The sequence below is a fragment of the Serinus canaria genome, chromosome Z, assembly GCF_022539315.1.
Source record: "Serinus canaria isolate serCan28SL12 chromosome Z, serCan2020, whole genome shotgun sequence".
In the NCBI taxonomy this organism is placed as follows: domain Eukaryota; kingdom Metazoa; phylum Chordata; class Aves; order Passeriformes; family Fringillidae; genus Serinus; species Serinus canaria.
In genome coordinates, this window is record NC_066343.1 from 46867895 (window position 1) to 46884302 (window position 16408).

The following is a 16408-nucleotide window of genomic DNA, read 5'->3' on the forward strand; positions in this document are numbered from 1 at the left end:
AAAATAAGCACAGATAAAAGTTTAAAACAAGCCAAATGCAGGACTGAAGCAGAAATGTAGGCCATTCTCACATGATTAGTCAACGTTCTTTTGTGAAACATTTCCCATAAATATTTATCAGAGTCATACACAAGTTTAACACAGGTAAGTGATGGATTCTGCACCTTGGATGGGACAAGCTTGGTTGAGTGAATAGACTGGGGAACTAGAAACTGGAGAGCAGCACTGCAAAGAGAGATCTGGGGATCATGGTCTGTGGCAAGTAGAATCCGAATCAGAAATATCCTTTTACGTTCAGAATTCTTCCTTTTGCTTTATTCTTCTTTGAAATGAGATGATCAGTTGTAAACATATCTCAATTTTTGCAGTTTAGTACATCCATAAGCTTCCCACCACTTAGGCCTACTGGAGTAGGAGGAGGAGGCATGTCTTATTACCTTAAGACCTTACCAATCTCTACAACTACCTGAAGGGAGGTTGTAGCCAGGCAGGGGTCAGTCTCCTCGCCCAGCAACAGGACAAGAGGACACAGTCTTATGCTGTTCCAGGGGACTTTTAGGCTGGGCATTAGGAAGAAGTTCTTCACACAGAGGGTGATTGGGCATTAGAATGGGCTGCCCATGATTGGGCATTAGAATGGGCTGCCCAGGGAGGTGCTGGACTCACCGTCCATGGAGGTGTTTAAGAAAAGCACTTGGTGCTATGGTTTAGTTGACAAGGTGGTGTTAGGTCACAGGTAGGATGATTTCAAAGGTCTTTTCCAACCTAGTTGATACTGGGATTCTGTCTCTTTCTGCTGAAGGCATATCTTCTTTATTCTGCTTAGTAACAGCAAAATAAAGAGGCTAAAATATTTGTTAGGCTTTGATGAACAGCATCCTGGTAGCACTGAACAAAGGACCAACCACAGTGGTGTTTATACACCTTGGTAACTGAAACTGGGTTGATGAGCCAGTAGTAATATCTAAAAACATTTTTGGTTTTGGTTTTTTTTCTTCATTAGTATTTTTCTAAGTACATTCTCTTGCTGTTCTTTTTGTCTGTTTCTTGAAGATTTGTACAATAAATGAATAGTTTTTGCTAAACAAAAAACATTCAAATTGCAGCTTTATTTTTATTTTAACTAGGAAACCAATTTTCTTTCCCTGATTTCTTCTTAGCAAAATTATACACAAAATAATTTCAAAACTAGCACTTCCTTGCGTCCAGAAAACAAGTACAAGCCCTTTTAAAAACCTCTATGTGAAAGTGTCCCAACTAAAAGTACTTTTTCCCTTCACAAGTTTGTCCTGTTCTTTTCTCTACTCTCTTTAGAAAAGGGGCTTTGTGTTTGTGTGTGTGTATGCATGCATCTGCATAAAGAATGACAATTCCTGTGATGGAATGAGATTGTGATTTACCTCTTGAAAGCAAACTTTATTGTTTCAGATCATATTGATAGTAGTCGGTACATTTTTGAATGTGATGGAAGTGTAATTACAGGAAGAAACCTCCATCAGTACTGTCATCACTGCATTTTGCCACCTTGGGAACCAGCATGCAAAGAAAAAAGATTACAGTATCCTCTCAAGCTACACCTTTAAACAGTCTCTGCTCAAGTGAGTCCACAAAACCAGCTGCTGCTTACTGCAGAGTCTGTAGGAGCAAACTGTTATAAATGCCCAAAGATTTGGCATGTTATTTTCACAAAATTAGACAAATCCTCAGATTTCTACCCCCCTTAATTATGTGGAAAGATGGGACAATCATATCAATGCCATTAAAATTAATCTTTCTGATCTCAAGATCATTGCTGCTATTGAAAGGACAGGTAATGCCATCTACTACTGCTCATGAAGGCCCCCAATTTTTATTTCCTATTTGTTAGTCAGAAACAGATTAAGACCCTTTTCTTTCTTTGAGGTTCCACAGCCTCAAAATTATTAAGAAAAACAGCTTCCAAATTTTAGTTATAAGTCACCTCCTTCTGAGATAATTTTTACACCTTGCAAAACCAAAATGAATTGGATCTAGGCAGGGAGGAGTGGAGAAATGCATAACCAACCAAGCATTTATATACTTAATGATGCTGTATCAAGAAGAAATATTCAGTGGGATACCCTGTGTTCAGAACTGCTCTCCAGTTCTGAACTGGAGAGCGCCTCCAGCTTCTGAAGGATATTCTCTGGAAGAGTGTACATACTGGATGCAATAAAACAATAAATAACTGTTGTACAGTACTTTGCTACAGCCTCCTCAATGGGTTGAGCAAGAATTTACTGACCTGTCTAAGATCTCAAAAAATAAAGATTAGGAAATATCATGTACTTCCCCTGTTCCCCATTACGTACATAAGCAGAAGTGTAATTCTGGAATGGAAAGTTGAAAGATTTGGAGCTAGAAAAGGCTGATGACAGAGGCATTTAAGAGGGAGACTAAGGTAGACCTGAAAAAAAAGGAAACGAATGAAAGAGCAAACAAATGAAAGGGTAACCCAGGGTCTTGTAATGCTGGGGAAGCTGACATTTGAAAAAGCATAGATTTAAAGAAAAGAAAGCACAGTCACTTGCCAGAGAGAAGGGAGGCATTAGAAGATGAAAGAACTAGATGATTCTGAAAAGACACTGTATGGGATTGGTTTTAAGAGAATATAAGGCTTCACTGGGAGCCAAGAAATATTTATTTTGCAAAATCAGATTTCACAGAAACAAATACAGAAGAGGGAAGTAAAAGGAAGTCTGAAGAAATCTATTTACTTTTTTTTAGGCATATGTACCTGCAACCCAAATATGCAGAACCTACTTGAGATTAAAAACATGAAGCAAGTTGCTATCATTCCACAAACACTAGAGTTGAATGTTATTGCCCCTATTGTGTCCTTTGTGCCTTCTCAGAGAAGGAACCAAATGAGAAAACACCAGCAAAATCTTAGCATGTGACTTTGACTGCTACCAGTTCATGTTTGTGCTAGCTTGTGCCCATTAAAAAAATAATATATGGAGATCATTGAAACATAGCTACATCAAAGAAAAAGGTGTCTGTTGAAGTTCATAATGAATGCATTGTCATTTTTATAACAGAACTTTTAAAATCATTTTTCTGCTGTTAATAAAAACCCCTTGTGACTAATAAGTGATTTCCCTCACAGGGTTAGTCTAATGTATGAAAGTGCTTTTCAACACTGAAAAAAAAGGGCTTGGCATCCAAGCTTGGTAATAATCTGGATTCAATGCAAACGATTTCATCTTTCCATTCCTTTTTCACGAATAAGTTATTTGGCTAAAATATAGATTTTTTTCTCATGGTCCTAATTTCTGTTTTAATTGAATTGCTGAGAGTGAAAATGATTAGAGAATGTTGTGTGGTGAACAGATTTGTTTGGATAAGGTGGTTTTAACACTTCTTGTTCTGCCCAAATACACAGTCTTCCATAAAGGGATGTGGTAATGCATAGCTTCTATACTACATTCTGTAACAGAAAATGTTCACTGGGCTTGCATTTAGTGATTAATAAATGGGATGGAAGGAAACATAAACTAAAACAATGACATGGTAATATAAACAGAATGAATATAAAGAAAATATTTTTACTGTTACAGTGAAAATTCAGTAATTTGTTTACATAGGTCAGTCAAAATCATAATGTAAAAATGTTTCCTTCCTTCCTGATATTCATGGAATTTTAAATATTTTATATTTAAAATTGAAAATAAGGTGCATACAATGCTTATGAAAAGTGGTCAATTAGTAAGACTCAGACTTCAGGCTTATACTAAATACTTCAGGATGTTTCATCTAGATTGACCTGCCATTTAACTTGCAGCTTCCTCTGGAGCAACTGCATTAAGAAATGAGAGAATAATTTGATTTTCCTTAAATTCCTTTACTTAAACATAATTACAAAATATTACACCATTTTTTGTAATGAGAACACTTATCCACTAGGCATATTTTTATATATATAAATATATACATACATACTTTTCTATATTTTTAATTTGGAAACCCATTATCTGAAGTTAATGGGAGTTATGTTGAGGGAAAAATTACTGTCTTTGTATTCAGATCAGAATTGAACAGATTCAATAGAAGAGGTTTAAACTTGGCCATCCAAGTTTACTTAAAGCCAAGACAGAGCATGACAGGGTCTTCTCCAGCAAAAAAAATATCCTTCTTTTGGTACTATGGATATTTATCTATGCTTTTATTGAAATATTTATGGGCCCACAGCAATAGGAAAATTCAAATATTTACTGTAAGGTACTTTAAGAGAGAGATGACGAAAAGAATTTTATATTTTCACTTTCCCTTTTCACATTCTATCTTGTGAGATTTGTAATTAAGCATTCTGCTGGGACAATAGATTTCTTGTGTCCCAGTGCTTGTCTATGCTCCTTGATTTACCAGTACAAAGGAGTCAACATGAGAGGAATGGAGGAACACTCTCCCCTTCAGATGACTGTGCAGCTTCTCCCAATATTCAAGAAACAAAAGGTTCAAGTTTGGGAAATAACCTGAGACCTCATTTTCCTCCCTCCACTCCCTTTTAAGTGCCCTGACAGCACAGCACTGCCATACAAGATGTGTCTGGAACCTCCTTGATGTTTTGCAGAAGGGAACATTCAGATTAATGAGATTTCACTTTAACCAGTTGTTAGTTTGTGAGATCCTCAGTTTTGTAGGAAGCATTTCTGGATACTTTTTCTATAAAAGAAGCTATGTAAGCTGACCAGCAGTGAGTGTCTCCTTAGAAACTAGAAGTCCGTGTTCAAGTCAAAGATTAACAAATCTTCCATTTCTGTGAATCAGTTATGGTATTAGTGTCTGCCTCTTGTTCCTGAGTTTTAAAGTATGTGAATTCTGCTGCTTATCCGTATTTACACCAAGATTTAGATCAAGCAGTGTTATACAGACAGAGACCTATGGGTGCAAAATGGTGCCTTTTGTCTCTCTAGTGGATGTTGAGGAACCATTAAATAATCACACACTAAGTAATGTATGATGTCTAATTTTGTGCTTTATTGCTGCAAAAGATTCAAACTAACAAGCTGTAATTTGGCTACTAGTTTTCCTTTACTGCATTCCATTTTCCTCTGCTGAAATTAGAGAATATTTCTGACATTCTAGACCTAGATCTCTTCTGTTGTCCTTGAAATGTAGTGGTACTGTCTACATTTTGAATCCAGAAGAAAAAAAAAGAACAAAAAACTCAGTCTACTGCACCATATTCAAAATTATGACAAATCTTGAAATAGACCTCATGCACCTTTGTGCATATATACATTTTATAATTTTATAATTGCGTGTATATAAATATGTATATATATATATATATATACATACACATATGTACATATATACATATATATATATATACATGAGGGGGGCATGATTTTCAAGAACAATACGACCACACTGTATTTTGTACTCTAAGTATTTTCTTTCTGAACAGTTAGCAGTTCTCAAGCCATCTGAGATACTCCAAGTAGTACAGAAATAAAAGACAAAGCTGCCTCCTCTATCTACAAATCTTATTTACAGCTTTCCCTTCACAAGCTGCTGGTTATTTTCAGTTTGTGGCTCACACTCTAGTGTGCTTTGACAAAGCTAATCCTGCTTCATCATCTCCAAGTCCCTGGAGTTTTCCATTTGCTCTACAATTAATTACTGGCCTCTTGCTCTTTACACTTGAAAAAAAAAAACAACCCAAAAACAAAAAGCCCCCAAAACCCAACCAAAAAAGCCCCAAATAGCTAGTAGAGCAAGTTCTTCTCTGACAAGCAGAAACAATTAAGCCTAATTTGCTTTGAGTTAATGTGCTACATCTCCTTATTCTACCACCATGCTATTTTGGGTATATGGTAGACCTATGGTTTAGGTCTGTGGTTCAGTCACACCAATTAATAAGCTGGGACAAGTGTGAGAACCAGCCTGCTCATCTCCCTCATCTTTCTAACATCTATATCCACAGAGGAAAAATTAGAACAGGCTTAAGACCTGCAGGATAAGAGACCTGAATGCTTTGCAAAGGACTTGAAACGTGCTGGCACATGCAGAAGTTTTTTGGGTACCTGGTGGATCACACAAGCGTATAAAGGCTTATTTCCTTCAGACAGCTTGGAAAAAAATAGCAGATGTGGCAAAAATGATCATAAAGACCTGCACTGAAAGTTGCTTTTCTCTCTATACCTTTGTCTCTAACTACTGAAGTTTCCTAAGTTAGTTAAACATGAATCAAAAATGTTTACAAAATAAAGACAACTACTGACAGTGTCTAGTGACATACTAAATCAGCACTCAAAAGATGTGTACAGAAACTGAATCAGGAGAATAAATTTTTGCATATAGGTAAAGTGTATTTACTTGTCTAGTAGTCTTTTATTAACCTTAACAATAGCAGCTTAGTGTCTGCGCTCTAAAAATGAGAATTTTCAAATATCAGTACAGCAACTCAGAGACATTTCTCATAATCATTTCATAAGCCAATGCCTAAAATATGTATTAATACAATTTTGTGACAAATCACTTGTTAGATTTCAGCCAACAGTTTGCCATACGTTAATCATAAATAACTAAAATACAGCTATCATAATGTATTACAGAAAAAAGGGAAAGACTATAGAGCAACCTTTCTGATACACCTCTTCTACTCCCCCTCACCTTCCTGATTTTGCTGTGTACTGACCCAATGGCCACTGGTTCCAGTTGTTAATGGAATATCCTACTGTGTTAAAGAGCTTGGTGGAATGCTATTTATCAGGAATGCAAGCAACAACACAAGAGAGAACAGATGAAAGGAAAATAACACTCCCCACTATGAACAGAGAACTATTTAATACATTAAATTCAGGAGCCTGAGACACGAAGGCCTATGGTTAGCCCTTTGAAGAGCTATGGTAGAAGTTACTCAAGAGTATGGTCACAGGTAAGTATTCAGATGAACAGCAGGCAACTCAGTTTGCTTCCTCCTTTGCTACAATTTTTGAGATTCAAACCTGCACTCAGAGCTTGCATTTCATATAAGATTTTCACTGCTGATGTGGAGCCTCCATGAGAAGACTGAGAACAGCTGCATGAGCAGAAAAAAATGATAATTTAACAGTTAATCCAGAATGACAGGAGAAAGATATATATTTTTTTGAAAACCTCTGAGTGAATACATGATACTTATTTCCAAATTTAAAAATCTTCCTTTCACCCTCAAAACCCTCAGAAAAAACCAAAAAACCCTCACCTTCAACTCTAGTTTAAGTATTATATTAGAGATCATTAAGTGTTTTATATGAAACATTTCAAAGTTTAAAGAGTGTGTAGCTGCATTTCTAGTTCAGTGCTGTACTAACCATAGAGTAACGTACTGCTGAAATATTGGCAGAAATAGAACACCAGCATAGAATGCTATGTTTGAATTATTTTAAGTTTGGGGGAAAAATAATCCACCTTAATGAGTAGTTTGTAACACATGAATTAAGCCTCTTGTTATTTGCTCCTAGAAGGAAAGGAATGTTAAAGGAGTATTAACAAACCACATATATAGGTTAATATATATCTTAATATCTACTATTATATATATCTCTAATATATATTTATATCTACTATCTTAAATACAAAATTTATGCTACTGATAACAGAAGTTGATATGCAATACATCAGCAGAAATACACTGAGTTTTAATGGTTGTTCATTAATTTAAGGTAATTTCTTATCTGTTTTTTTCTTTATCATCACTATAAAACATAATCTATTAAAAAATAAGATCTGGTTTTAATATTTCTATAAAAAGAAATGTGTTTATTCCTAATGTGATGCTTTTATTTCTGACTGACTGAACTAAAGGAAGAGCTACACAACCTGCTTACGATTCTAAAAAAAAAAGCAAAGCTAAATGTAGTCCTCAAACCTCACATCCATGTTGTGATAATATGTTAAAAATATAAAATACATGAGTTTATTGCTCAACTCTTCAATGTCATGCAAGGAACACAGCATGAAGGGCACTAAAACAGCTAAGTTACTCATAAGAACTTTAAGGACATAACATTAAAACCTAAAATATCTATTTAGTGTTGCCATTTCAAAGCAAATGCAGCCTTGAAGCCATTTCAGTCAAGGGGCAAAGGTGATGATTTAAGCCTTGCTTTCTTTACCAACATTTATTGCAATAAAGACCGAGTAGCATTTTGCCCAGGTTTTGATTTGTGTTGTACTTTGAAGACACTGTTGCTTGTTGAAAAGCTAGTCTTTTACAGAATAGTTAGTTCTTTTTGACAAGATAAAAAGTAATCATCTGTGCCACATTTCATATATTTACCTTTTCATACGAAGAAATTATTGTACAAGGTTACTTGGTATTTTGAATGATACTATTTGGAAAGCATTAGTGTTCTTTTAAGTGTGAGATTATTTGGGTGACCATTTTTCATGGTGTAACTGGCAGCATCAAAAGAAGACAGCAATTTACGGGACTTGTGGAGAACAAAGTTTATTTTCACTTTTGTCAGCCTTCACGCTGGCAGCACTAACCTCCAGAGGATGACAGAAAACACCCAAATCATTCCCCTCTGCAGAAAAGGAGCAATGACCTGCAATGAGCTTAGCAGGTGCCAACAAGCCTGACTTGGGAATCAGGCGCGACGCAGCTTGATGGGGCTGCAGCCAGCCCGTGCGCAGCTCAGGACAGGAGCCACCACTGCGGCCAACAGCGCACCCGGAGCTTCACGCCACCCTTTCTATTCCAGGAAAGCCAACTTTTCCAGCATCGCTATTAACGGGCTCCGAACCATAATGCCTATCACTTACTGCGTTTATACTGACACTCTACCCCCATTTTACACAGCGTGACCGGTGTCACAGGGGATGTGTCTTCCAGGCTTCCAAAGAGGACGCCTAGACGCTTACAATGAGGTTTTCCAAAGCACTCTTCACCTAAACCCTCCTATTTCCGCCTACGTTCCTTCTCTGCAGAGGACTGGACAAAATATTAAGAAGAGACGGGATGGACCCTATTCTTGCCCAGTGTTAAGCCACCGACTGTGCCAAGCAACATGTGGTGCCATTCAGCATGGAACCTGGCCATTCTCAAGGAGAAAAATCTCAGATTTGCCATACACAAAGATGACTGCTATCGCTCTGCCACAGTGTCACTCTGGGACACCTCTCGCGCACCGGCAGGTCTGCTACAACCCCCCTCGGTTTAACCATCAACCAAGAAGTTGAGCGCTGGAAGGGGGGCGCAGGCCGTCATCCAGGGAAGTTCCGCGGGGCCCGGCCGCCGCCCCGCCGCTCTGCCCCCCGCCCTCGCCGGCCCGCTCCGAGTGACGTCACCGCCCCGCCCCCAGCGCCCGGCGGCGCGCGGGTGTGCGTGCGGCGCGCGGCTCCGGAGCTCGGCCGGCGCGCGGCCCGGGATGGGGCGGGCGCTGCCTGGGTCGCCGCTCCGTACCCCCCCCACCCTGCCCGCACACGCACAGGCACGGACGTCGGCCGCGCGCTCTCCCCGACTCTTGGGGCCGTACGGATCCTGTGATCCACACAGCGTAAGAGGATTAAAAAAGAATAATCACAAAAACCCACAACCCAACAAAAAAAAAAAAAAAAAAAGCAAAAGCGCGCACACACACACACACACACACACACACAAAAGCGCAAACAGCCATCCAGCTCAAAGCCCACAACAAACCCACGAAACGGGAGAGCGTCGTCTCTACCCGTGTCCCCACGGCGTCCCCGTTCTTCCCCAGAGGAGCGAGGCAGAGTGGTGGGGGAGGGTTTTTCACGTTTCGACTCTCGGGGACGGTTTCTGGGATTTTTTCCCCGTGTCTGCCCTCACCACCCCGCCCGCCCCGTGCCCTCTTCCCTCGCTTTTGTTTGCACTGCACTTTTTGTAGGAAGGGGGGCGGGAGAGTGGGTGGGAGACCTCGCTTTTATTTGTAGCAAAAGAATCGGTTAGAAAAGACGAAGGAAGAAAAGGAAGAAGGAGAAAAAGAATAAAAAAGAAAATAGTGAAGGGGGAAGGAAGAAGCAGAGAGAGAGAGAGAGCGAGAGAGAGGGAGAGGGAGAGGGAGGAGGAGGAGGAGGAGGAGGGGAAACGGAGCAGCTAGCTGGGGAACAGAGAGCGCGCCCGGGAGCAGCAGCAGCCGCCGCAGGAAGGAGAAGAGGAGAAGAGCAGAGCGGAGCAGAGCAGCGCGGAGGAGAGGCGGCGCTGGCAAGAGGAGGCAGGCGGGGACCTGGCTCTTCTGGATGCTGGATTTTCGGACTCTCGTTGACTCTCTCCTGCTCCCCGGCGCCGCACTGTGAGAGACACGCACGAGCGTCAGGCAGCAGCGGCGGGGCTTCGCTCGTAGCTGCTGCTGCTCCTGCTGCAGCGGGGCTCGGATTAAATTGGCCGCCCCGGAGCCGACCGGGAGCAGCGGGAGGAGGTGGCGGCGGCGGCGGCGGCGGCGGGAAGCAGCGGCAGGCGGGCGAGCAGCGGCGAAGGCTGCTGCTGGGACCGGGGGAGCCAGCATGACCAGGTAACTGCCCCGCTCCTGACCCATTTTTCCTCCGCCGCCGCTCCCTCTTTGCCGCCTCTTTAGGCGCGCTTGTGTGTGTGAGCACAGAAGTGTGCGTGTGTGTGTGTGCGCGCAGCCCGCACACATGTCCCTCACGCACAACTCTCCCGTGGGTGCCCCGGGGCTTCCCCCCGGCAGCTTTCAGCCCGCTCCCCGAGCCTCCCCGTCGGGTCTCAGCCTGGCGGCGAGGCCTGTTCGGGGAGCGAGGGGAGCTGCGGTACGGGGACGGGGGATGGGGCAGGGAGAGGGCGATTGATGGATCGGAGTCGACGTTTCCACTGAGTGCCGCTGTGCGCGGGCGGGGAGAGGGGAGTACGGTAATTACACACTGTCTGTTTGCTTTGGCGAACGAATTATTAATATTAATTGTTCTATTTATTCTAACGGGTTCAGAGATGGGGGAAGGTGGCAGGGGTGAGAGACCAGGCATCTGCCGCTGGAGAAGGGACTTGGGGGTGAGCGGTCAGTAGGGACCCCGGGCGCCGGTCCGAGCACAGCTCCCTCCTCCTCCTTCTCCTCGTTTTTCTCCTCCTCCTGCTGTGTCTCGACGGAGCGGGGAGGCACGGAGATGCGAAGATTTTCACAGGTTAGGCTTTTAATTTCTTTGTTTACTCTCGCGAAGCCGCTTGAAAGGAAGCACATCGAGCTGGAAACTCAGTTTTCGGAGCGCTTGCAGAAGGGTTCTTGAATTGTTCAGCAAACTTAGCAGCACCCTCTGCGCCGTCTGCCCATGCAAGAAGGCACTCCTTACTGCTGCAGCCAGGCTCTCCCAGCCTGTTGTTTTCTTAAACAGTTGTTTTCTTGCACGGAATCCCCTATTTTGCTTATTATCTGTGCCCTCAGTTCTCGACAGAACGGTATTCTTTAAATTTTAAGTGATTACCACTCAGCTTTGCATGTATGGCTTTTGAATGCCTGCCTCTCCTTGCTACTTCTACAGAACTGCTGTCATGCGTATTTTATTCTTTTTCCTGGCCTTTGTACAATTACTGCCTCGTTTACGGATGGCAGATTCTCTGCCGTGATTTTGGTGTCCATATTCCCAGTTTTGACACACGTAGAAGGGTTAATTTGTTTACAAAGAATAGTTAGGGTTTTATGTGTTCCTTCACTTGTCGCCTGAGATGGCGTTACATTGGGGATAAGTCTGTAGATGCTGATTTACTTTTGAGTTTCCTATTTGCAGAGTATTTGTGATGACACTTGTATTCTCTTAAACTTCGGATTAATGTGGGAAGCTATGATTGTCTTCTCAGCCTTTCAGAGATCGCTTCCAACATACCTTTTGTTCAAGCACAAACAACTTCTCTGTAATGTTGGGACATTATTGGGAATTTCGATACAGAGACGGAAAAATGTATGTATCATATTTTTCCTTCTTCTGGTATCTGATGGTGGGTTGAAATGTTGTAACAGTCAACACTTTCTTTTCTTGCTGTAAAAGTGTATAGTAAATGACATCATTTTCTCCTGGGCTGGGAGCAACAAATCTTACAATTCTTGTTATGAATGGAGCAACTCTGAAGAAAAAAAAAGATTATCCCCTGTCCTAAATACGATCATATGCACTTGCATCTTACTTTAGATGGCAATTTTTTGGTTGCTTCTTTAAATTGCCTTTCATGAGATGAGCCATTACTAGTAGCTTTTTTAATGTATGAAACTGACAAACTGGTCAGTTTAATAAATTCAGCTGTCAGATTTCACTCAGTCAAAATTGCTAAAAGCTGTGAATATACTGGCAAGGGATTTTTAAGGTACCGAGTGTTACACTGAAAGAATGGATTTAATGAGATACTTTTTACATGAGTGGCTTTCCAATTTTAGTTTTGTCACTTGTCTTAATATGGTGGGGTATATTTAGATATCTTTCAACGCAAAAATGATGTATAGCTTTTCTGTATTCACTTAAAGCAGGAAAAGCTTTGTCTTGGTAGAAGTCTTCTATGCTAAGAAGATACTAAGAAATTCATTATGGTTTGTGTGTGCTATGGCAAGCTGTTAGGAGTGGTAGGGCATGGTAAGGAAAATGGTATGTCGCTATTTCTAGATTTCAGGAATTTGTGTTAGGACCTGCTTTTAGACCCATCAGTCATACTACTTTTAAAACGAGCGCTAAAGAATAATGTGAATAAGTGTTGTGCTGTGATGGTTATGTAACTCAAACCACCAGCAGTCAGCAAACTCAATGGGTATTAGGAAATCAGTGCCTAATCTTAGGAGAGGGTGTGCAAGAACGTACTTGGGGATGTGGTAAAGATCTAAGTATCCGGAGATTTTAGTCTGATCAGCGATTCACCTTTCATTTTTAACATTGCCTTTTGCTTCTACGTTTGGGGAATGCAGGGACCAAAACTACACAAGCTGAAGAGTAGGAATTCCCCTTCATCTGCTGCTGTGTGTACTGAGCCACTAGGGGCCTGTATAAACTGCTCTCATAGAGCAGATACCAGTGCATGGCATATGCTCACTTTCACCAGACGTTTTTTACCCAGGTGCATAATGTCAAAAGCAAAGATGCCAGTATTTAATTTCTTTCTAGTAAATTAGATTGCAGTTTTTAGGAGGTAGGTACAAGTTGCATATTACTTAGTTTTTATTTTTTGCCTTTCTTCATCTGTTTCCCCAGTCCCGTATTGTGTCCAACGTCTCTGCTTTCCTGATTACTTTGGGAGATTGGATGAACATGACTCAGGAAGTGCAAATTTTGGGTGAAGTTGCATTTGTGTGTCTTCTGCTTTTCATATTTTCTGTAAGCTGAGAAAAATCAGATTTGTTGCCTGTGTGTTTTTCCTATTAGATTAGTAATGGTACTGTTCCATGCAAGTGTAGGGTTAAAAGATAAACTAAACAGGATTTCTACAAGGCAGGAACAGACATAGATTGATGGTGTATTTAAACTAGCTTTGTAAGTGTTATGTAAGTTTGAGAGTGTGTCACCTCCCAGGCTTTGGCTGGAGTGTAGTCAGCATTTGTGGGACACGGGCTGAAGATGCACAATACATTCTTGAGTGTTGGTTTCAGACATTTAAAATCCACCAGCCATACCATTCTTAATAGACATTAAGCAGTAAGGTCAAGTGTACTTGCACTGTTCCATTGTTGGTTTTCAGTTTATGAAACAAGGCAGATAATTTGTAAAAGAGCACAGCTGAAATATTTGCATATTGGATTTCCTTTGAAATGAACTTCCATTACTAAGCTCTTTGAGAATTCTCATTTGGAAGGATTTTCAGGTTGAATCACAGTAAGGTCATACAATCAAAAAGCAGTTTCCCTATGGTATGTTAATTTTTTAATAAGCTGTCTTTTAAAACATCAGAGTCTTATATATCGTTCGGTGTTGGGCCAGTTACAGCAAGAGGGTTTTTTGTCATCTTGCTGACAACATTTGTGCAAATATTGACTGAGCTTAATTTTCTGAAATGTGTGTGTGCGCCTTAGGTAAAGTTTTGATGAAATGTAATGAAATCTGCTTTAAAGGTTTTCTCAAATGATAAGCGTTGGTTCAAAAGTGTAAGTCTTACTGCTTATCAGTAAACCAAGGCGGTGGCTCTGAAATGCAGAGGATAGGCACTTCATTTGTGCTTCGGATATCAAAAGGACTAATACGGTATGGATCTAGGAATCATTGTATTTCATTTTTGTATATGGCTGTGGTGATTTTTAAGCTTTTGTTCTCTAACAAGAGTTGAGAAAAAGGGATGGATATTTGCTGTTTTAAGTTCAGTGTCAGTCAGATAATGCCATCCATCCATAGTAACAGGAGCTCGCTTTCATTGTAATTCTTTTTAATAACAGTTGTTATAATATAGTCAACACAATATATTTTTATGAAAAGTCCCAATTTCACATACTCTCTCAGTGTATTTTATTTGCTTAATCTGTGTGTTCTTTGGAAGAAGCCTTAAATAAAGCCAGTTAATGAATGTATGCTGGCAAATTGGCAGCCTAAAGCAAGCATATGTGTTTAAAAATACTTACTTGAATACTATCAGGAATTTACCAAGTAGGAGCAGAGAGGAAGCTTACTTCTGGAGATCTGCTACACCAGTGAAGTGAAGGTTGCAGTACAGCTGGAGAAATCTGATGATTTAGAAAATGGTTACATGAGACTGCTTTGCGTATAAATTCCTTTCCAACAAGCTCCATTTCACTTGTTTTTTTAAGACCATGGACAATAATAGAGCCATAGCACAGTTTCACTGTATATTTCATAAGCTCAGATGGCTTTTGGTAGTTTCTTGATAATACTTACCTTAAACATAGCATGTTTGTGTCTTCCTGTAAGAAGTGGATAGCTAAAATGCCAGTAAGAGAAATGCAGAATAATAAAAAATGTTTGTATGCAAAAAATGAATAAAATATTAATAAATTAAATTGAATAAAATATATAATGCTTTTAAGAACTTAGTTATTATTCACGTTCTTTCAGTTCATTAGTAAAAGTGACAAGTTAAACAAAATACTATGAGCTTGTTTTTTAGCTCCATCAGCAGGTATACATAGTCTGAACTTCCCTAAGATATTCCCTAAATTTACCTCTTTAGGTGTCTTCTGCTTACATGCTGTGACAGGTTTCTTCATAACCTTAATAGCACAGTTACAGAAAGAGAAAAACAAAAAAGACAATGTGATTTTCCTGCAGTAGAGTTTCAAAAGAGATAGAGTTTATTTCTAAAATCAGCTTCTCTGTTTGTACTTGATATCTGATTTCTGGAGGGGGTTCTGTGTGTTTCTTTGACTACAATGAATGAGCAGAAAATGTCCTCCTCATTCAACAGAAAAAGATGGAATTTCAGGCATCTTGATTTATTGTACGAGAGGACATACCCTAATAGCATGCTATCATGTCTTGAGCTTCTTCATGTTTAAGCACAATGCATTTATTTTAGTTTTTCAGTAATCTTCCAGTTAGTGAAGTCACTCCTCGGGTATACAAATTAATTTATTATTTGCAGACAATCAAAATGGATGTCCTGGTTAGTGCCAGCCAAACTGCTCACATATTGTTGTGGTCAGATAATGCACACCTTTTTCCCAGGCAGTATATCAAATGTGGTATATCGAGTTATACCAGCAATTATATTGCTCTTTCTTTTACAGTCCTTAGTGTTCTGGAAATTACGTATCTGTAAGTCAGAGTTCAGTAAATAGTGTATAAAATCTGGCTTTTTAGGTTGCGGAATCGGGTGATTCCTAAGAAGAATATAGTCAGTACCAACCTGGCCAAAACAAATGTGACTTCAAATAAATGTACATTTCTCTAGCAAATTTGCCCAATGCCTTTTTGATCTCAGCATCTCTCCTTGGCTTATTCACTGGTTTTACCAAAAAATCTAGGTTTTTTGATACTTGCTTTGACTCAGCAAGAAAAAAATACATTCTGTTAGCCAATGTCTTAGTCTTTCTCATCTTCAGAAAATCACTCTTTGCTGAGTTTAAACACAGTAATTCTGCTTGCTTTACAATGTTTATTAAATGAAAAAAATCTTAACTGCTTTCGGAACTATTTGTAGGCTGTACTCCTTTTATAAAACTTTGCCAAAGAAGCTGAATTTTGTGCGTAAGGAACAGAGTGGGGTATTGGGACTAACATCGCCAGGTTTTTGATGCGGCACTATACAGCGCAAGACACAAGGCGATACGAAAGATGAAAGATACACAGAGAGACTAGACAAGAGAAAGAGACATGCGAGCAAACGAGACTGAGCATCGCTACCAGTCGCCATCTCCTCTCCCTCTCTCTCCCCCTCTCCCTCTCCCTCTCTCTCCCTCTCCCTCCTTTTCCTTGCCTTCCTACTGCTCCTTCCTACTCCTTTCCCCTTTTCCTATAAAAACTAAGATAAAACTGATCTTATTGAAGTTCACAAAAATACATA

General features: G+C 40.1%; 1 protein-coding gene across 1 annotated transcript in view; it reads left to right on the plus strand.

Moving 5' to 3' along the window:
* Nucleotides 1-9885: 9885 nt before the first annotated feature.
* Nucleotides 9886-16408, plus strand: part of PTPRD (protein tyrosine phosphatase receptor type D) — a 366121-nt gene continuing 359598 nt past the window's right edge. Inside the window, exon 1 of the mRNA XM_050987010.1 lies at nucleotides 9886-10487. The gene's annotated coding sequence lies outside the window, so the exon portion shown is untranslated. The remainder of the gene's footprint in view (nucleotides 10488-16408) is intronic.